Source organism: Cyprinus carpio, chromosome A11 (genome assembly GCF_018340385.1).
Source record: "Cyprinus carpio isolate SPL01 chromosome A11, ASM1834038v1, whole genome shotgun sequence".
In the NCBI taxonomy this organism is placed as follows: domain Eukaryota; kingdom Metazoa; phylum Chordata; class Actinopteri; order Cypriniformes; family Cyprinidae; genus Cyprinus; species Cyprinus carpio.
In genome coordinates, this window is record NC_056582.1 from 19,898,657 (window position 1) to 19,922,482 (window position 23,826).

General features: G+C 41.2%; 1 pseudogene; it reads left to right on the forward strand.

The window, feature by feature from the left end:
- Nucleotides 1–404: 404 nt before the first annotated feature.
- LOC122146673 lies at nt 405–15,376 on the forward strand (annotated as a pseudogene).
- The last annotated feature ends 8,450 nt before the right edge of the window (nt 15,377–23,826 follow it).

A 23,826-nucleotide genomic window follows, 5' to 3' on the forward strand; every position in this document is an offset into this window, starting at 1 on the left:
AAATTATGTGTGGGTAATCAAAAATGTGTGTGAAATTTCGGAGGGTGTTTCTGAATTTATTTTTGGCTTGCCAAGTTTTTGCTTGTTAATTAAATTACCCGTCATAAAGTGTTTTTTGAGTGTGGGTAAAATCATAAATGTTGTGAATGCTGGCCAGTGAGCAAGGCCTGTGATCCCACAGATGTGTTATCTGTCAATGGGTGTGAGTGATTTAGTGTAACATGTTTGGTTCTTTAATTATTTTGTTGTGAAACAGTAAGTAACTTTTTTAACAGTGTAAAAGCTTGTTTTTTTGTGTTTTTCCTTTTGGGTATGTGTATAGGTCTTTTCAACGGTGTATGTTGTGATTTTTGTTTGCAGGAAATATGTGTAATCTGAAATTTGTGCATTTTTTTGTGTGCAGAATGGTCCTGGGTTTGGCAGCTGGAAAAGCTGTTGGAAGTGGGCAGAGCGGTCAAACAGAGGACATACACAGAAACATATTGAGTTAGTTATAGGGGATTGCCGTGCCGGCGTGAAAGGAGTGCAGGTAATTTTGGGGGTGTTTAATGGTCTGTGTTTACTGTAAATTTCATTTGTTTATGTATTTCCATACGTGAGTACTTGACTGTATTCTGTTTTTAAAGACTTTTAAAAACACTGTGAAAATGGTTTATTGGGTGCAATCACATCACTCTAGAATTTTTTTTTTATTTATTTTTTGCTGCCACACAGGAGGAATGTAAGGGATCCTATTGTCGGGTTGTATTGGGGAAACAATCTGGTTGGGAGAAATTGATGAAAATGCTTTCAACAGCACGATTGACCAAAATCAGAAAAGACGAGATAAGTCCCGACCAAATGGCATAGCTTCATTTAAAATGATGAAAAACCGTAAAGTAGGTAATCGGGTAGTGAAATACATAAAAGATATAGGTTTATTTAGTTAGTATGTACCATTATGTATTATTAAGTTTTAAACCAGCTTTTAGTTATTTATTATATATATCGTTAGTTTATTTTAATTTTAGTTATAATTTAATTTTTTCAGTTTATTTCAGATACTAAAATTATTTTAATAGTTTTCTTTCTTAATAGAAACATTGTGGTGTGTGTGTGTATATATATATATAATTTTATTATTATATATATAATATAATTTTTAATTATATATTAAAATAAAAAATTGCAAACAGTTTGCTTATTGTACATATATTAAGACCAATATGTTCAACATCATAAAATTTACAGTGGGTATAGAAAATAACACCTTCTTAAAAATCACTTTTGTTGCTTTACAGCCTGAAATGAAGAGGATCCCAGTGTTGTTTATCCAGCTGTATTTTATCAGTGATTTAAACATCCAATGAAAGATAATGTATACTGAGTTGGAAAAAGGATGACCCCTCCTAAAAATGAGGGTACATAATCACCTTCTCAATGGCACAAAAAGCCATTCACTTTCAACTGTACATTTTAATTAGCTTAGCATGAAATAATTTCCTCAAGAATTTTCGGTCTTTGGTAGTGCAACTGAAGTAACAATCAACTATGGGGTGGCAAACACTTTCAAAAGATCTCCGGGATATAGTTGTGGAAGGCACAAGTCAGGAGATGGATACAAAAAAGGCTCTGCAGTGCCTAGAAAGCACAGTGAAGTCTATTATTAAGAAGTGGAAATTTATTTGGTATAACAAAGATCCTCCCTGGAGGAACCGTCGCTTCAAATGGATGAAAGAGCAAAAGGGAAAGGAAAATGGTCAAGAGACCTACAGCAACTCTGAAGCAGCTCAGGAATTTAGACAGTGGTGGTCATTGGTGTGCATGTGACAACAATATCACAAATTCTCCACACATGTGGCTTGTATGGGAGGGATGCAAAAAACCCAAACCCCTCAGAAAGCCCACCTGCAGTCATGACTGAGCTTTGCCAAAACTCACCTTGAAGTTTCTGAGGCAGACGAGACAAAAATTGAATTATTTGGTCTAAATCCCAAAAACGATATGTCTTGCAGAAATCCAATACAGAAATCATCCAAATAACCCGCATTCCTGCAGTAAAGCATGGAGGTGGTGAGTCTGTTATGGGGTGTTTCTTGCAGCAGGGACTGGAGCACTCGTCAAGGATAAAAGGAAATGGAGGGGCAATATAATCAAATTCTTGAGTAAAATTGCTCCCCTCTGGCAGAAGTTGTCTGGAAAGAAGGCTTCCCCTCGACAATGCCCCAAAGTACACAGCAAACCTGAGCACACAGGGGTTTGAAAGAGACCTTGCATGGCCTCGTCAGAGCCCACACCAAAACCCCACACAAAAACCCCACTGAAAAACTTTAAAACCACAAACAATACCAGAAAAAATCGAAATCAAATTGAACTTTAACTCAAACTTTTGCAAGAAGAGCGGGCAAAAATTGCAAAGTCTGGATGTGCAAAGTTAGTAGAGACAAATCCTAACAGATTAAAGGATGTGATTAAAGCAAAAGGTGTTTTAACAAAATACTGACACAAAAGGGATATCCAACTCAGTGATTCTGTTTTTTATTAAAAAAAAAATTCTGACATGTTGGTGTTATATCTTTCACTTGGATGTTATAAGTTGCACTGAGTAAATACAGCTGGATAAAACAAAAACTGTGTCAGTCTTCATTTCAGGCTGTAAAGCAACAAAATGTGATTATTGGAAATGGGGGGGACCCCCTGTATGTGATTGCTCTCCTGTTGCAGAACCCCATTTGTGGGCCTGACAAATCTTGGCGCCAAATGTTACGTGAACACTTTCCTTCAGGTGTGGTTCACAATCTGGATCTTCGCCAGGCTTTATATCTGTTTCAGAATTCCCGAGCAGAAGGGCACAACATGGATTCAGGTGAGCTCAAGGGTCTTCTTTTTAAAGCTGGATAGTTTAGTTTTCCACATGCCTTAAAAATATACTATGCTGTTTATTGTAGTGACATTTATCATTTATTGACTTTAACCAGGGGGACTTTAAAGCTGAGAATCAAGGGTACAATGTTGAATGCATCACTTTTAGCATTAAATATGCTTTAAAAACATTGAAAAGCCCCATTTATTGAAATGTACTTTTCTTATTTATGCACATTATTCTGCATACCAACAGATTATGAACACGGACCCATATGTGAAAAATCTCCAGGATCTGTTCGCATTGCTACAGAACAGCAACAGACGGTATACGACCCCCCGGGGGGGTTGAAGGCTCTTGGGCTGGGCACAGGACAACAGCAGGAGGCCAGCACAAGATGGAGCATGTTGGGCACTCTGTAATTCATGGAATTTAAAAGGCAGTTTCGTTTGTGTTTAGGATGCTCAGGAATTCTCAAACTTCTCTCACTTCTTTAAGACACACTTTTAAAGCAGAAGGACCCAAATCTCCAAAATGTCATCCAACAGCGTTTGTTTGACAGTTCTCTTACGTTACAGTGTAAGTTATTTTCAGATTTAGGTGTTTATTATACTCTCTATGTGAGTGATGTGTTCAGTGTATGAGATGAACAATGTTTGTTTATGTAATAATATAGTAATAATGCTTGTTTTTGTGTTATGCCAGATGCAACAAATGTGGACGTGAGTCTCTCTACGTCACGATTTAGAGCTGGAGTTGAACATTCAAGGACACCAAAAAACCCCACGGAGTGTGTTACAGAGTTTCTTAAGGTGAAATGCTCACATTTCTGTGCCTGACAAGTCCCCATGTCTATGTAGATCAGATATTATGGGTCTCAGTGTGTCGTTCTCATGCTGTTTAGGAGGAGAAGCTGGAGGTGATAATCGCAATTGTGAGAGCTGTCAGAGTAAACAGAATGCCCCCCGTCGGATCAAACTCCAGAGCTTCCCCGCACACTCAATTTTTAGCTCATGCGTTTTTTTTTGATAGGCGGAAGATAGACAATTTCATTAATTATCAGACCAGTTACCAAATATTTTATAGACATTTTAATAATTTTTTCCTCTGTGTTTTATGAAATTAGGTGCAAAAGAAACAACACTACCTTGTTTCTGGTTATTTTGGAGGAAAGTGTACGTTTGCGTATATTTTTTGTTTTTTAAGTCTCTTATGCACACCAAGGCTGTGATATATAAGGCCGGTAGAAACGAGTATTCTGAATTTAAATATTAGTACAATTGTAAAATAACTGTTTTTCTATTTGAATCTCTTGTTAAACTGTAATTATTTCTCTTGTGATAGCCAAAACTGTATTTTCAGTATCATTACTCCCAGTCTTCATTGTCACATGATGATCTTTTCAGAAGTATTTTTAATATGCTGATTTGCTGCTCAAGAAGCATTTCTTATTATAAGCTTGGAAACAGTGCTTTATATATTTTTTGTGGAAACCATGAAACATTTTTCCAAGTATTCTTTGATGAGCAGAAAGTTGGAAAAGAGCAACATTTATTTAAAATGAAATAGTATTTTGTACTAATGTAAAATCTTTGCTATCATTTGATCGGTTTAAGCTGAATACAAATATTAAATTAAACATTTTTTTTAAGTCTTACTGACTCCAGATGTTTTTGGGTAATAGTGTATATCATTTAAGAAATTTAGATTTAAGGAACAGGAAATTGAATCATTAACATGACTGATTTTTTTAAATTCAGAAGAGGAGTGTACGTACGAGCTCAGTGCGGTGTGGATTCATGCGTGGCGTAAGTGCATACTCTGGACACTACATCGCTCATGTAAGAGACGCCACCACCCAATGACTGGTACAAATTCAAGATGAGGAGGGTCGAGAAAATGGAGGGCAAGAAAACTTCAGCTGGGCATTTAGGAAGACATCGGTAACAACACATTTTGACAGTTTACTTTGAATGAGTCTCATTTTGTAGCTGCTTGTTAGTGTTGCTTTTACAGTTCTTAATATAAAAGTACTTAATTGCTTATGCATATTTACATTTCAGCCCAGACCGCCCCAAATCTCAAACCCGAAAGCCAAAAAAGTAGCAAAGGCTATCACTGTTCGAGAAACGGTACATGTTAGGTACAAACGGGAAACAGAGAGAAGATGAAAAACAGAAAATATCATTTAAGTACCAGGAATACTGACTGAGAAAAAACTCTATGGCATTATGGATTAAACCATCAAAATTTCTGAGGGGTTTTTGGGCGGGGATGTGTAATTTTACAATTTTGTTATTTATTTCACATATTTTTTGTAAGTGTTATCTATTACAGTATTACATGTATAAGATGTATTTGGTTTTAGTTTTCTGCAGAAGCTGGTTGACTAGGACAACAAGAAGTTTGAGGAGTGGTGTCAAGAAAATGGCAGAATGCGAAAGCAGAGCGTTGCAAAGGCAAAGCCAAACATGAGGAGGTGAAGGAGCTCTACGAATTGTTACCCACGGAAGACGTCCGTAAAAATGCCCGTGCATTAAGTTCTCCGTAAATATGAACTGTTAAATCTCCTTTTTCAATCTTAACATATGTTTATATGTTATGTTTACACTGCCGTTTAGAAGTTGGGTTTTGGACGATTTAGTCTCTTCTGTTAACCAAGGTTTTTTTTTATCAAAGAAAATAAAAACAGTAATGCTGTGGTATATTTTTACAATTAAAAATTTTGTTTTCCTATTTTAATATAGGTTAAATGCAATTTATTCCTATGATGCAAAGGGTTGAATTTTCAGCATCTTACTCCAGTCTTCGTGTCACATGATCCTTCAGAAATCATTCTAATATCCCGATTTGGTCTAAGAAGCATTTCCTATTTTTTCAGTGTTGAAAACAGTTGTGCTGGTTAATAATTTGATCACCATTATAAAATTTTTCAAATTTCTTTGATGAATAGAAAGTTAAAAAGAACAGCATATTTGTTTGTAACATTTAAAAATTCTTTACTGTGACTTCTGATCAAAAGTATTAATTTCTTAAAAAATTTACTAACCCCAAAACTTTTGAACAATAGTGTAAAGGCTTTGTATTTGTATGAAAAACATTTGTTTTAATTTTCAATGAGGAATAATGTTTGACCTTCTTTGTGCTTATGGAGCCTGTCGTATGAGTTTGTGCCTCTGGAGTGGCTCAGAAATGGCTTGATGACTCAACGTCCATCAAGGAAATTGACGTAAGCTGGCAGCTCCTGTGCTCCCATTTTGTGAGCTTCTGCCCAGAACAAGATTGGAGATGGCATAACGAAATTCAGCGAATGGCAGCTGATCTCATTTTCAGACGCTATGGACGGAGTAGTAATTATCTAGACCTAGGCCGTTAAGACTTGCTTTTGTCAGACCTTTTTAGTGTTACGCTACTGTGTTGTATCCAGGTATTCATTGTTGTTCATCCCTGGCTGTAGTTTAGAGTCATCTCTTTCAGCGAACTGTGTGAAATGTCCTCTTGTGATGGGTCGGGTGATTCAGGCTCAAAAACAAGCTGAATATGAAGATTACAGAGGAGTCATGACTCTGGTCAAATTTCCTCATTGAAAAGGTTTGAGAGCAAATTATAGCGCCTTTTTTAACCTGGATCTCCAGCAGATGCTGGTCATTTCAGTTATTTTAGTATCATTGAGATGCAGTTTATAGTTTTTGAGTTTTGAATTATTTTTGAATTTTATAACATCTTTAGCTTTTAGGATTTTGCATTTTTATGTTTTTCTGAGGTGTTTTATGTGAAACATAGTTTTTTATTTTGTTTTTTTGGTACGAGGGTCGGCGTTAAAAAGAAATAACGCCCAGCTAATAAATAAAAAGGTTTATTTTTGGCTTCAGTTAATGTCTATTTGATTTCGAGCAGCCCCCCCAACAAAATGGTTTGTTACTCTGTTTTAGTTTCAGACTGAATTATAATTAGCTTTTGCTAATTTCCAAAGTTCTTAGACTTTGGATGAAGCTATTATGGTGTTTTTTGGGTGTATCTGTATTCAGTGATGAATCAAGGTTTCCGGATTGGTTAAGCATCTCTAAGGAAGCTGGAGGGGACAGTGGCATTAGACCAGCTAGAGGAAGAGAGGAGTGAAACTAAAACACAACAACGCAAAGTTAATGGAGAGAAAAGTAGCAGTGCAGGAGCTAAAGGTACTGAGGCTCTCAGATGTTGTTTGTAGCTTTGCTCTGTCTTTTAGTTTGTTTTTGTTTTTTGCTTAGCCGACGGATTAAAGGAGATAATGAAGCAAGGGACGGTTGAAGAGAGAAGAATCTTACGAAGACTTCTCTGTTATCTGGTGTTGTTTCTATGTGGTAAAACTGAAACGGAATTTTTTCTATTTACAATTTGTGGCGCATCGCTCCTGTTTAATACTGTTTCTAGTGAGGCACAAAAATGAACATTTATATGAAATGACTTTTGAGTAACTAAATATTTCGTTTATAATTGAAATTGTCATATGCATTAGCACGCTGTTTATGTAATTGAAAGTCTCTTTCTCCCTACAGGTTGGTCTGCATATACCGGAATGACAGACGGGTGGTTCTGCTGAAGTGTGCATAAACTGCGGGTATTGTCCCAAGGCACCAGAGTTCACGCCAAAATAAGAGGCGCCTGTCGGCAGTGCATGGTAATAACTTAATGCACAACCTGTCCCACATGTGTACACTCAAAAACCGTGTGAGGGTGCTTACACGGTTTGTTGGGCAAAGATCTTCTACCTAGCTTGTGTATCTTGGGTATCTTCACGCGGCTCGGAAAGAGGAAGGCAAACGCAAATGAGGCTAGTGAACAGACTGATGGGCAACTTGACCAAGAGCGCTCCTGCTCAACCGCGTCACACGGAGAAGACTCGGGCCCACACTGCAGAACTGGCCACAGGTGTATACGATTGTGTCCACAAATAAAGTGATTCAGGTTCAGTGTTGTCGGTTTTGGTTTTTTTGTGTTTTGAGTATAGCAATGTCTTACAGTAGAAAGGGTGAAACATAAGTTTTTCCTTCTTAAGTTTCAGGGCATGGACGGGGGGGGAAGGATGGGTGGTTGCTAGGAGACGGGAGTGTGCGGTACATTGTTACCCCAGGATTTGGAGTCGATGACTGGATGGTACATTTATCAGGTAATGAGTTTTGTTTTTTTTGTAAAAGAGGGAGCAGGTGGGATGACTGGGCATAAAAGGGTGGGAATGTCTTCTGTAATACTCTGGATCACCACAGGAGGCCAGCAAAGAGCACCCAGTGTTCCAATGTGGGAGAAGTCTGTCGCGTGCTCTGTCCTCACGGAGGCTGCATGTGCACATATGCACTCCATGCTGCAAGTAGCCCAGTCTCAACAGTGAGTTACCTCAAATCTTTATAAACGCGTCAAATTTCAGAATAAACAGTCATATTATAATGAGTTCTGAAGGAATCATGTGACCCTGAAGACTGTAATAGATGAATGCTGAAAAAGCCTGTTATTTATAATTGTAATACATATTTCAAAATGGCAAAGTTTTTTACGGGTGTGAATCTCATACCTGTAGCCTCTCGGAGTATAAGAAGAATAATGGTGTTTGCACAATCTTGTAAAATAGAGCAGATATACCCAAAGAATTGTAAACAATGTAAAGTTTCTTTATACATGTCAATTTTACTCTAAAAAGTCAACTGCGCATCCATACAAGAGGCAGTTTCAAGTCTGCGTGTTGATATCTGTCAAATGCACAGTATAGCACTGCTCTCGGGCCTGTGCTAGAATGGGAGGTGAGCACAAAGGGGTTCCTGGGGGACCAGGCCGCTCTCATATGTCGATTCGTGACACACACAAGGAAATGGCAAATGTTCAATCCAGACTCATCCGTGCGAGCTCTGTGGTGCATACCCAGTCGCGTTCTAAAGTGTGTCTACGTTCACACACAGACACGTGTGGTGTCAGGTGAGAATCTGGAGACGTGCCCACGGATCTAATGTCTGCGGCGCAGCACGCAGATTAGATGTGCATATTCCAGTTGCAGCAGATGGAACAGACGGAGTCATGCACAGTGGCCAAAAAGGGGAAGCTTCAAAGTCCATTCCGACAAAAAAGTGAGTAAAAAAAACGGGGTTTTGCGGAGGAGAACCATCTCGAAGTGTCACAACCAGACATAAGACAGAGGTGCCATTTTCGGTCGCGCAGATGGAGGATTAAGCAATCGCTCCTGAGTTCAGCGTGAGGGGTCAGATGAAGGAAGTGAAAAGAAGAGCAAAGATGGATGGAGAGAAAGATCCAGACGGCAGTAATGAGTCCGTAACAGATTTGCTCTCTGATTCCGGCGCGAATATCTGTCCGGTTGGCGGTCGTAGGCTGTCGGGCAGGTCTGTCTGTATGTCTGTAATGGCGGAGGAAGGGAGGGACAGACCTACGAGGGGCTGTCGGGGTGTCTGTTGTCGGTCGTCTGTATGTCTGCATCTGTTCTGTATGTCTGTGTGTGTGTGTGTGTGTGTGTTGTGTGTGGGTGTGTGTGTGTGTGTGTCTGTCTGTTTGTATGTCTGTCTGTCTGTCTGTCTGTGTAGGTGTGTAGTGGTGTGTGTGTGGTGGTGGGGGTGGTGTGTGTCTGTCGGCCTGGCTGTGCACACGGGGGGGGGGGTGTGTGTGTGTGTGTGTGTGTGTGAGAGTGAGTGTCTGGCGTGGTCTGTCTGACTGACTGACTGACTGGCGGACTATGTGTGTGCGTGAGTGTGTGGTGTGTGGTGTGTGTGTGTGTGGGTGGGCCTGTCTCTCGGTCTGTTGTCTGCCTAGACGGTCTGACGGGTTGTGTGTGTGTGTGTCTGTCTGCTGTGTGGTGTGTGTGTGTTGAGTGTGGTGTGTCTGTCCTGTGTCGACTGTACGCTGGGGGTGTTGGGTGTGTGTGGTGTAGTGTGTGTGTGGTGTGTGTGTTGTGTGTGTGGAGTGTGTGTGTGTGTCTTGTCTGATTCTCATACGGGCTGTCTGGCTGTGTCTGTCGTCTGTTCTGGCTCTCGGTGTTTGTCAGTTGAATATGGTCTGTCGCTGGCGTGTGTGTGTGTGTGTTGTGTGTGTGTGTGTGTGTGTGGTGTGTGTGTGTGGTGTCTCTAGTCGGCTGTCTGTGTGTGGTGGTGTGTGTGTGGGGGGGTGGGGGTGTGTGGGGGAATGTGTGTGTGTGTGTGTGTGTGTGTGTGTGTCTCTACTGTCTGTCTGTGGTGATTGTGTGGGTCGTGTGTCGGCTGTCTGTCTGGGGGGTGTGTGTGGGTGTGTGTGGGGGTGTGTGTGTGGTGCTGTGTCTGTCTGACTGGCTGTCTGTCTGTTCCCTGTCCGTAGGTCGGCTAGGTCGTCTGTCTTCTGTCTGTATGTCTGCGTCTGGCCCCTTGACGATTGTGCTAATGACGCGGGCTGCAGACTGGGCTGACGGGGGCTATGTGTGGGTGGGTGTTGTGTGTCTATATGTTTGTAGTGTGTGTGTTTCCTGTGTGTGGGTGTGTGTGTGTGTGTGTGTGTGTGGATGTGTACTGTCTGACTGTCTGCTGTGTCTGTCCGTCTGTCTGTCTGGCTGTCGTTCGCTCTGTCGTTCTGTCTGTCCGAATGACTAGACTGTGTCTATCTGTCTGTTCTGTGGGTGTGGGTTGTGTCTGTCGGGCATGTCTGTCTGTCGGCCGTCGGGGACGACTGACTGTCCTGTTTGCTGTGTATGTTGGGCTCTTGTGTGTTTCCTGGCTTTTCTGTGGGTGTGTGTGTGTGGGGGGGTGTGTGTGTGTGTGTGTGTGTGGTGTGGGCGTGTCTGTCTGTAGGTGTCTGTCTGACTGTCTTGACTGTGTCGTTTTGTCTGTGTCTGTCTGTCTGTCTGACTGTCTGTCTAACTGTCTATAGCAGTCATCCTGACTGTCTGTCTATAAATTCTTCTGTCTCTCTGGGCTGTTTGTGCGATTGTCGATACGTCTGTCTATCCAAGTGTCCGCCTATCTATCGAGTTTCTCCTGCCACCCGTGTTTAAATCAGCCTGGAGGGTGATCCAAAACGGCCGAACGCTGATGAAGCGCCTCGCTTTCTATGTGCCCCGTGAAAGCTGCGCCCAATTCAGGCAATCAGTGGAGGCACAAGGCACCGGCACGCTCCGTGGGGGAGAGAAAGAAAGCACTCTAGTTCTGCCAACATAGACAATAAAAAGAGCTGAAGAGCCAGGTCCTGCTTTAGTGCACGTGCCAGATAATTAACATTTAAATTTTTTATGTGTTTGCCAGACTGAAGTCCGTTTATTGTTGTAATGACTGCGTCAACAGAATCAGGCATGGCATTCTCTGTGGCCTCCAGTCGATCCAAAACTCTACTCCAATAACGGACGCTGTTTAACTGATTACTCCGCCACCCTAGGAAAGTCTTGGAGTCATTCCAGAGAGCATTCATTTGCCTTAAGGTAAAACTCTCGACTCGTTTTGACGGGACAACAGGATACATGGGCTACTGTTTTTTAACAGAGTCTCTTTTGCTCACCAAGGCTGCATGTTATTTGATCAACAATACAGTACAAACAGTAATATTGTGCAAATCACAGTTACATCTGCCTTTTCAGCATCATCATCCAGGCTTTCGTGGGTCACATGATCCTGTCCGAACTCATTCCCTATTGCGTAATATTTTTGGGGAAACGGATCCATGTAATGCAAAGTCTCTTAATGTAGAGAAAGTTGTCAAAAGAATAGCATTTACCTTTCTTCGATCAATATTGTCATCATACCATGTTGGGGACTTTTTACTCACTCACCTCGTGTCTCGCGACAACGTTCATAGTTAGCTCTTCGCAAAAGAAAAAAACTGACCACCCAATTTTAACGTACGGTAGGTGTTCCTGGCTATAGGGCGTCTATTGTGGGTGTGAAATCGACTTAGGTGCTTTTCATTTTTCTTCTAAGGCGGATGACCCCAGTGCCTGATGATGCTGCAAGGATGAGGTTTTATCAAGGTAACTGTGCTGTGCATGTAAGCTTCACGTTCTCTTACCAGTATGTCTCATTTGGGCAAACATATTATCTGCGGGGATGGTTTTTTTATGCCGTTGAGTGTTATTTTTTTTTTTTCGTCTAGTCTGTAGGCTGACAGCCGGAGGTACCAGTTAGGAATAGACAGCAAGTTGCTGCGTATCTATCAGGCCATGCAAAAGCGTTGGTTTTAAAGACCCAGAAACATACTAGTATCAAACATTAGTCATGATCTAGCAGGGTTGTTTCCGTCGTTCAGGCCCACTGGGCTGTTAGGATCACGGAGTGAGGCTAGCCCGGGGACCATGCTGACAAGGTCTGAGCACAGGGACGTAAAGCTTGAATGACACAGTAGCTGGTCATTCTTGGGAAGGCGAGTGTGTGCTTTCAGGTGAGCGGGGGGGGGTTAGTTTTGAGTTATGGGATGGAGGCTGTTGCACACAGCCACAGTCGTGCTACACACCACATAAAAGCATTTGCGTGTTGTGCTTGCTGGATACACATAAACGTCGCTTGCTCGCTGGTAATTAACAAGGTGGGGGGTGGTGGGTGTGATACACAAAATACAGTGTGCAACACAAAATTTTGTAGTTACAGGTCGGGTCAGAAGGAAGCGCGTACTGATCTGTGAAAAATAGGGGTCGAGCTGGCCTCAACCGGACGTTCCCATTCAAGGAAAAAGCAGAAGGCCGCCGGGTTTGTCGAATGGAATGCGTGAGAGATGTATGGTCATGATGCACTATTTAGGGGTTACGGATGATCAAAACGAATCTCTGATAAAATTCTTTGTTGAAAAGAGATGTGAAGAACACTGCAACGCAGCTACAGACCATCGGTAAGAACAATAAGGCTATGAGCAACTTGAATATGGAAAAAATATTTAAGCTCGGTTTGTTAAGGATACCAAGTAAGCTCACCATCACATTGGATAGTGCACGAGTGGTCAGTGCGTCTAAAAATCAGATGAAGATATAGATAACGCCATTTCCCGAAGTTGGAAATATTACAGCATTGCGAACTAGTTAAGAAAGTGCGGCTACTTGACATATTACAAGCAGGCATTTGTGTGAAATTTTCTGTATGTTCGGTCAGATGGGCCAATAAATATGCTGTTTACATCGGCAGATGGCACAAGTGTAAGGCCGTAGATGGCAAATGGACGGGAATTGTAGAAACAGTGTGAGTGGGTAGGTGCTTTGCGACTCCAACAGACAGGTATGTTCTGGTGTCGTGTAGTGTACAATGTCCGAAACGGGGTACAGGATACGAGGCGCTGAAAGGGAAAAAAGCAAAACTGACGTAGGAGAGAGAGAGAAGCTATAGATATATATATATATAAATTTTCCAGAGCACTATATCTACCACCCCCCCGGGGGGGTTAGAAGAGAATAGGTACATGCGGGGAACCTGAGTTAAAAACTACAGGTTTAAGCATTGTGACCAGTCGAGGGGTGTGGGGACACAGAACTCCCATTAGACCGAAATTGACGAATAAGCTCAGCAGGAACGAGGTTTTATTGAACAAATTAAAAAAACAAATCGGTTCCCACACTTACACACAGCTGGCTGTATTTATTTGAGTATCAGGGCTGTAAAAAAAAAAACAATACAGGTTTAGTAGTTTATTGGACCTGTTCAACTGCTAGGAGCTTGCCAAAGGAGAAAATATCCGGACGGAGGAAAACTACCAGATTGAAAACTTGCGATAAATGTTCCGGAGATATATCATATATAGATATCTACTATATATATAGTATATATATAGATCGGTATAATATAAAGATATAGATAGACTCAAAGAAGACAATCAAATATGAGACAGCTGTCATAAACACAATGTATAAGGGACAGGAACATCATCTTTCATCTTATTTTAGGACCTGCGACTTGTTCCGTCACTTGACAGCCTTGATTGCAGGGTCCCAAGTTAGGCGTGGTAGTGGGCTATTTTTGATACATTGATCAACTCATAAATCTTTTTGAGTGCGTGGACGTGATACCCATGGGTTGCTGTTGATGAGCAGGGATGGTGGATGTTTCTATCATCCTTTCAAAGCTTCCCGAAAACCAGCTGTTCATTCTACCCATGCGTATATAAAGGGACGCAACTCTTGAACTTCGCATGCGAACAATGTCATAAGGGGTCGCTAATCTTAGCAGGCCGACTAATGGCGGCATTGGACGCAGTATTTTTCGGGCGACATCTTTAGTTGCGCCCGGCGAATGTTGGTACTTACGATAGGAGTTTAAATAAAGACCCGGATGATTTGAATTTCAAAGGTAAAGGAAAGTGTGGAGCATGTTAGTGTGCGGTGTGCGCCACACAATTAGTTTGCTCTAACTCTTGGGCTGTTCATCAGCGTTTTGGGGGGGCTGGGCTATTAGTTTTTATATTAGCATCAGGAGGCCATGTCAGGTTAGCTGAAAACTGAGATGTCACTCACGGCACGTGATTACGGCATCTTTTCGCTTATGTAGTTTAATCTTTGTAGGTGGTAGTCTGACGATTAAAACATGACAGTTAATTTGCTTTTATTTTGCCCTTTCATTTATGATACATATTTTGAAGCACGGTCATCATTGATTATACTATGGAAGAACAGGCTAAAATGTCTCGAGCGCCTCTCAGTTATTATTAACACCTGAGTATGGGGTTTTCCTTCTAATTGTCATGTAATAATCATATGCTTTTTTTAGAGAGTTGATACATAACCCCCCAAAAACCCCCCCCCCCCAAGGCCAGAGTTTTATTAAACATCTATTCACTGTGGGAAATGAATAGCTTTCTTTGCATTTTATGTAGAAACGTATATGAATATGGCACTCCTAAATAGTTTGGGGTCATATCTGCGCATAGTGTGCATATTCATGCGTATTTTTATCTTGTTTTCCATTATGATATATCTAGAAATACTTAAACCAGATGAATAGAAAGTAGACAAAAAAGAGGGTAAATTAATTTAGTGGATGGTTCGCCTGTCACTGGGGTATTATATATATATATATAGATATATATAATATTTATTATCTATATATCTATATATATATAAATTATTTTTATAAATTATTATTATTAGCTATTATTATTATTATTATTATGTTTTATTAAAGGTCCAAATCATATTATTTTTATGTATGCATATTTCACGCGCTTGCTTTACAGTAACACACTATTCTCAACATTCTTAAATCAAGAGAATTTAAGTGAGCAGGAGAATGCCGCGTACAAGACGTGCGACGCAAAAATAAATTACGATTATAACTGACATGGATCAAAAGTTAATTACGCTTATGCTTTAAAACAAGAAACAACTACTGTCAGTGGGTTGAGAAAATTAAACTTTATCAAAGGTCAAACAATATTATAATTTTTTTGCTCCATTGTGACATTATTTTTAATTTCTATTAACGCACTATTTTTGATGCATATTTGCTCTTGTCCCGCTCTCAAAAGGTACAGAGAGGGATCTCACAAACTACAGCCGACAAGCTCATGACAGCACCTGCCTGCGTTCGAAAAGAGAAGCAGTTCTGCGGACTGCTCCATCCTGGTGGCTGAGACCAAGCAACCGCTAACCAAACTAGTGCTGCGTGGCCTCCAGTATGTTATTTAAGTCTCACCTGGAAGTTCTTACATCATCGTCGATCAGGGGACACAGATTTCTACTGTCCTCCCAAGAGTTTTTCTCGACTCTTCTGGATTCATGGTGTTACACTGGTAACACTGCCTCCGGGAAACATCAACTTCACACGTCTTCAATCGCCGCCTGCCAGACAGCTTGCAGATGTTTTGCGATCGTGCGCGCCTGTTTGGTAGTAAGAACATTCTCAGTGTGCCATCAGTGAAGCAGGACCTTCTGTGGAAATCGAGCGGATGGACCCTCACGTTGACAAACGGACTGTGTTAAGGAGTCATCGAATCGGAACAGGTTAACAGGGGAACAGTAATGGGTGTTTGAAAGTAAAAGTTTGACTGATTTAATGGTAGACATTTCTGTTTTGAGATCACTTTTATCCCAGAGGTTTTCATCAGTCTATAGTGTTAGTCTGTGTTCAGAGGACAGTGCAGTTGAGTTGATCTCCCGAAATAATGCTGGTATCACAAAAATCCTGCAGAATGGACAGTCGTATGTTAAGGTTCTTGAGATCTGGAATACAGTCTCCACAGAAGAGCGCAAGGTAAAGTAATTGTGAAAAAGAGAAAGGTCTTATATGTAACTGATAATTCACTTCTTAAAGGGATAGTTCACCCAAACTGAAAAATTGGCTGAAGCGATGTCCTCAGTTTTCTTCCATCAGAACAAATTGTGTGAAGTGTAAGGCCTTACGATCACATTGCCTCAGACATGGATCCTCTGCATATGATGGGTTGCCGTCAGAATGAGAGTCCCTACAGCTGATGAAAAACACCACAATTAATCCACAAGTTAATCCACAACACTCCAGTGCATCAGTTAATGTCCTGTGAAGCAACAACGTAATGGACTGAAAATCTGGTATGACGCCTTCCTCCATGTGAAAAAGTCTATCCCTCTTTGGTCATCTGACATCAACCATAACACCAAACATATTTGTTAAAAGAACGGGTTTGGACTGTTTTTGTGCTTATAAATGCTTGCTCACACATCTCAACAGTGTTGCACTGGAGAAAGCAAGATTATGGATAGAGAGCTTGTATTTTAGCCATAAGCAACACTTTTTTTAGACAGAAGCAAAAAGCTAAAAAATGTCTTGATGGATTTGTTCGTTCACAAACAAAACTTTTCAACTCATCACAGGACATTTATTGATGGATTGGAGTCGTGTGTGATGTATTTCATGGATTAGTGGGATGTTTTTATTAACCTGTTTGGACTCTACAATGCTCACGGCACCCATTCACGGCGAGGAATCCATTGTTGAGCAAGTTGATTGAAAATGCATCTTGGAAGGCCAGAGGGTAAGTAAATTTTCAGCAAATTTGTAATTTTGGGTGAACTATTGCTTTTAAAACTGTTAACGATCTAAAGAAACAATTAGGACTGGATTCAGACGTTACTCCTGATCTTCTGCAGGTCAGGATTGCAGCGCTTAGACAGAAGGCAATCCATCCGCAGATGAGGTTATACCAGCGCCTGTCTATAAACTTTGTGAAAAGTTGAGAAAAGTTCGGTCAGCTCAAACAGTCCTTCCTTTGTTTAGAACACTAAAATGGTTTTAAATCCTATCCGGCTTTGCCGTTCCGCGGCAGCAGGGGAATGAGACCCGCCCCGGAGCCAGCAAAGGTAAGCTGTATGGGTGTTCACGTTGAACGGAGCGAAGTGTGAAAGCATATGGTATTACAAAGGATACCTAAAATGACTAACATCAGCTAGACTTTGAGGGACGGTACAACCTTTCCTCTTTAGTAAAATTACAATCATAGCTGTGGGTCTGTTGCCAGACACCAACGTTCGGTGGTCTGGTGGGCTTTCAGACCATCGAGGTCACAACTATCGCCTCACCCATTCATCTAGCATAATAATACAAACAAGTCAACAAAAAAAAAACTAACCACCAATAAAGGTGGGGGGGGGTTTTGAGCAATGCGGTGAACATATGTATTAGTGTGTTGAGATGGAAGAAGGAGGGTTGTGGGGTCCCTTGACGTTTGTTATAGTAGAACAATACCAGTCAGTGAACACTTGGGATAATACTTCTGATATAATATACACACTACCAGTAAAAGTTTGGTTGAAAATGTTGTGGAAAAATTCTTATCCCAACATACCAAACAAAAACCAGAAATATAAAAGAACATACAGTTCATGAAAACAATAATACCGTGAAACATGATATAGGGGCTGAATTCACAAGGCCCCCCCGGCCATGCGGAGGGAAGTGCCAATATGGAGGATGCGTAGTCTTACAGCGGGGTCACGGAAAATAGGTTGGTTAAAATTTCTAATTGCCAGTGTCGAAACAACCCCACTATACACGAGCCTCTTCGCTAAAAACTCCTCTTGCTGTCGCAAGAGGGAAGAGCCTTTTGGGGAGAAGGTTCCTGTAAATGGTGGGGGGTAGCTCTGCTGACCCACGCACATCTTGCCGACCACCTCTCTGAGAGACTGTTTACTTGAGCGCGCGTGCACAACAACTTGGAAAAGTTGATTATAGAAATCCGAGGACCCCCTAATGATTTTTTGGGTGGGACAACATTATTGCGAGATTTTTTTGGTGTGCACGAGTCGGTTAAGGAATAGATAAGGTCAGAGAGCACCAGCATTTAGTAGCAATATAAATCTTTGGAGCAGGTTAATGCATGACAAACAACGTATTAATTTCGGGCCCCAGAATTTGAAACTTGTATTGTCTGTTGTCTGTTCTTCCGAATGGCAGTTGCGGCGGCGGGGCTTCTGCTCCGTCCTATGGTGAGGGTGGTGGGATAGGGGGTTATGGTAAACGCCGGAGGGATGTACCATAATGGAAGAAACCTTGCGGATGCGGCTGGCAGGAGGAAAGGCAGGCTTCCGCAGAGTAGCGTCAGCTTCTGGAGCCCCTGGAAAGACGCAAGGGTTATGAACAGCAAAACTTGGCACATCCGTTGGCCATAATTACAGTCTATGCCGTTATAGCGAACATCGTTGATGGACTGCTGCTTTGGTCAGTACACCACGACAAGACACCGCAGTGGGATGGAGGTGTTGAGCAGATATCAGAACCGCCTCATAGCGCTGAAATATGGTCCGCCAGCTCCATCAACAGAGCCGTAAAAGGGTCTAGTATGAATGCCAATGAGGGAAGAGGTACCGGTGAAGTTGTACAGGGGCATTCGATGCAAGGAAGCAGCTTTTAAATATACTCTATTGTTCCCTTCAGTGTATTGAACGCTCCTGCTGGGGCGAGAGACAGGAGAACGCTGAGGCTGGTTGGAAGGCTGATATCGGCAGCATGGGACGGGTCCCGTCAGGCACGGACTGGTTGGAGGCTTCTGCTGTGGACAGAGACACACACGTCCAGAGCTGCGGTTTCTCAGGCCAGCAGTGTCAAGGAGAAGCCAACGCGCAAAAGCTTCCTGCAGACCAGTGAGTGTCAAACAGCTTTTGAATCAACACACTGCTTTTGATCACTACTCTGTAATTCACTAAAAGGATGAGTGTAAATTCTGAAAAAAGAAGCATCTTAATTAGCCCTATAAATATTTAGCTGTTTCGTTTTTTAGGTAAATACATAGATGTGCTCTTCAAGCACAAATCACTCATTCTGGAAACAATCAGTGACATGTCCTGCTCGAACACGGTTTGGACGCAATGGATCAGGGACAGAGCATGTTTATGGGTTTCTAAGAAAATGAAGGAAACTATATGTAATTAATAATAAATAGTTGTTAGTTACTTTTCATTTAACGCACCACCACACACACATATATATAGATATAGAATATCTCTAGAATATCGCTATATATATATAATACATTATATAAGATTTATACTATATCTCTCTATATATAGAATATATAATTATATACTGCAATATCCATACCTAGATATCTATAAAACGTTCAAAGGTTCGGGTTCAGTACGATTTTTTATCAGGTACATATATCTGTAGTCTGTCGTGCTCGGGAACTGACAAGTCCAAAAGAAACTGGAATTTATCATGCAATATAGAACTACGTGTGGTAACATTAGATCAATTGGTCGCTTACTGTCCCCACTTTGTTGATCAATTTAATGTGTCCTTGTGAATCTAAGATATAAGGTCGCGCGCCTAAAAAAAACAACACTTACTTTTGACATTAGTGTGCTAGTCTAAAAATGCCCCCAGAGGAGTATTTAAAAGTAAATCTACTCTTCCACCTGTTGGATTTTACCATTTTCAACATACTAATAAATCAAGATCAATCCACTACAGTAATGGCACCCGGGTGGGGTGTGGCCTAAAGATTCCTAGTTTGGTTGTGTAATACAGTAGCATAAGGTACAGTAGATAAAAGATACCCAATACCATAGTATGGTTGTATGGTGGTGGGTGGGTCCCGTGGCTCCAAGCGCTGTGCCGAGAGCGGCTGGTGCGCTGGAAGTCAGTTCAACAGACTGTGGAGAGAGTTTTGATCGTCTGACTCAGAGTTTGCCAGTCACTTTTGCCAGCTGCTGTCTGCCAACCAGCAGAACTTCCCACAGCTGAAAGACCTCAGACACACTGGTGGCTTCTGTTCACGTAATAGAGGTTCTGGTCATATGATATGCTAGGTTGCGAATCACTTCTTGAAAGCATATGATGAAAACTCAATACACCTTAACATTTTATCCATAGGCAAAACAGGGCCTCTGTCGGGAGTCGGACGGTCCTGCAAGAGATCTGAGGTGAGCAGCAGATGGGATCTGACCGCAGACTCCTGAGGAGGATGGAGGAGAAGAGTCCAAAACAAACAGGCAGAAGAAAGGTGTTCCGGGGGGGTCCTACCGTGCGGTGTGTAAGAAGACGTTTGACCTCTTAAGTGCCGTCTGATAAAGCATAAGAAGAGGCTTGTGCCCTCGCGGCCCGGGGCAAGGCGCAAGCGCTGCTCAGAGTGTTCACAGGCGTTCCGACGACGCACGAGCCGTCACCAGCACGGCATGGAAGTCCATGGTGGCCTCTCCGCATAATGAAGAAGACAAAAGAAATAGTACCAAGTGACATGTGCGACAAGGTAATTCAACCACTCTTTCAGGTATTCACGACTGTTACAACACTGGCTGTTAATGTATGCGCTCTGGAAATGTTAAGCTTCGGTGATCAACCACAGGTGACGCGATTCAAGGCCCGCCGGCAACAGGGCCTTCATCACATGCCTCTTATAAAGAAGTGTTTTTTTACTTAGGCTCTCTCCCATCCGATTGTCACACAGTACGTGTTTACTTAATGGGGCAACTTGAAGCCACGTATTCTTAATCAAATTTATAATTAGTAGTCAAATAATAGTTATAGTAATATTATAGCTTTATACCAAAACAACGATTGTTCAAGTGTACCAAATAAACAAATGATTTCATATTATGCCATATTACGAACGTAATACTACTACTAAGCATATTGATAATTGGTAAGTCTTAATAGTAATTTATATTAATTTAAACTTTATTAACAACAAAATAAGAATGAGTATTAGCGTTAAATATAATTAAAATTTTTTATATATTATGATATTTATATTACAAATGCCCATAAGTAATAACAATAAAACACTACTTAATTATTTAGGTAACTAATAATAGAACACTACTGTTAATTGTCCATAATATGACTGGACTAGAATACTACTACTAATATTAATTCCCGATATAATGAAACATATAAACAATAAATTAATCAACTATCATTAAAGCTAATATTTTTATTGGAAAACACTCAATCGTATGTAAGTGATTTTAAACTGAATATGACAGTATGTTCAATATACACTATTAATAGTTGCATATCTTAAGTTAGTAGGCATTGTTTAATATTATTATTCTGATTATTATTAGGAATCACAAGTGTTTTCCATTAGCAATATTACTTTTTTGCAACAAGTATAAAATTGCGGTATCAAGTATTAGAAATTTTACTTAAAATGATATAAGTATAAAAGTATCAACGTGTTTTGAAATGTGAACACTTCCATTACATCGCCTTTATCTCTGTAAAAGGAACTATAGAAAAGTCCAAAATTACAATTAAAAAAATCCCAATTATGTACTTTTTTAAAGTTCTGTTTGTGTAAATTTAGGCCATAAACTGGACCTTAGACACCAATCGTTCTACGTCAGCAATGCTTTATGGCATTTCCGTGATTGCTATCTTCCAGGCCCTTTGTAGCATAAACGCCGGAACATGGTTCGAGGAGAGGCCGTACGCCGTGTCGACGGAGTGTGAGGGGCGAAGATTTGCTGCCACACATGTATCTGTAAAACCACATGCGTCGTACACTAAGGGCGTGTAGAAGCAACCCTCTCACAATCAAACAGCGGGGACCAGACGCTTTTCTGTGGCGCCGGCGCTCTCGTTCGCTATCCCACCACGAGAAGGCATGCCTGAGGGTGCGCTGGTTCTTTTAAACTGGTTTTTGGGATTGGTTATATCATGCGGTGATGTGAAACCGCACCATAACAACAGTCCCAAAAATCGGAATGGGCAGGTAAAAGTACTGCTGTCAGTTACTGCTCGGCTCATCATTCGCGCAGTCCTTGTAACTGACACGCACAGTCCGCACGCACACTGGAGACAAACCGTAGTCATGTCTGCAGAATGTGGCAAAGGCTGGTTAAACAAGCCAATGGGCGGCTCCGTCCACCTGCAGAACTTTCATAGTGAGCACATGCCACAAAGTTTTACATGATGGATCCAACTCTATTTATACCCAGATCTACAGTGAGTGTAAGTTATCGGTCACACACCAGAAATTACACGAAGCACATGGACGTGCCAGAGAATGCCGGGTGAAGTTTCTCTTCTCTGGAGACACTCCGACAGCACATCCAGGAGGTGCATCCGAAAGTGCAGCAAGATCTTCACCGCGCATGGCCATCTGGAGAAACCCGATGGAACATTTCACGGACGGCAAACAAACCTTACAGCTGCAAGACGTGTAAAAAGGCCTATCAGGTAAGAACATCACACTGCATCTGTTGAATGATACAGTATTTCTCTCCAACAGAAAACAGTGTAACTCGCTTTTTTGTGGGCTTTGCTTAAACGGAGCAATGTGTGTGCATAACAAACATGCAAGTACCTTGACCCAAGAATGTAGTTGACACTTAAACGGGACACTTACAAAGTATAAATATATGTGCAGTAGATTCCAAAATGAGTGACACTCAGGGGCATTATTTGCAATTTATGTCTAGGCAGTTAGAGACACTTTTATCCAGAGTATCTTATAAAAGAGTGAGGAACAAAAGCAATTTGTTGCAAAGAGACCCCAAATAAACACCACCGGCCAAACTTTTTCAAGCCAAACATTTTATATACATTAGATTGTTTCGAGTAGTTTTTGTTGTTTTTCACCGCGGGGCACCAGGTATTTGCTCAACATGCCGTAGAAACAGTAATATTATGAAATAGTATTATAAGTTTAAAATGAATTGTTGTTTATTTTAATGAGTGTAATTTATTCCTGTTATGCATAGCTCCATTTTAAGACATCAGGATTCCAGTCTTCAGTGTCACCTGAGCCTTCAGAAACTTATGTCAAAATATGCTGATTTGCTAGTCTCAAGAAACATGTCGAACCAGAATTAAAATTAATAGAGATGCTTAAGTACATTTGTGAAACCTTTGGATACTTTTATATCTAATCTAAGACAAAAGATGTAAATTATATGTTTTGCTTTTTATATATATATGTCCAAATATTTTTGATTTTTATTTATTTTAAAATCTATATTTTACAAAATAATGATTGTGGTCTCTTTTTCTGTTTCAGACGTCGGTCTGGTCATGTGGTACCACGATCGTACGGCTCAACCCTGAGAGCCCTCGCCCAGGGCAAACAAAGCCATAAATCGCTGCTGCCAGTGTTGACCAAGTTGTGACAACACATCAGCAACCGGAAATAGTCGGCTAAAACACCAGATAACCTTCACACAGGTAAGGGACAGGGTGAACCCTGTATCCTGAGTAAATTAGATACTGTTACTGTTAATTGCAGTGTTCTCGGTATGATGGGGTTTGTGTGGGTTTTCATAAGGGTGCTTGGGGAAGTGTGTGAACTGGGACCGAGACTTGGACGAGCGAGCTGGAGCTGGCAGCCGCACGTGTGCGCAGCGGTCAGTTGAGTCAGATTCGCTTCTGTGTTTAGCTGCTATGGTCTGCTCTCTCCACTGCCCCTCTGAGATGACTTCCAGCAGCACTTCTGTCCAATCATTTGCAGGTCATGCAAGAGGAAGCACCCGACGCAGGGCCGCCAGTGCTCAACCGGTGACGCCCACACCCTTTCACAATGTCAAAAGCAAAAAAATCTTATATTTTTAAAATATTACACAATTGTGCATTTCTCTTGGGGAAAGTGAAAAGTGAGATGGAGGTTGT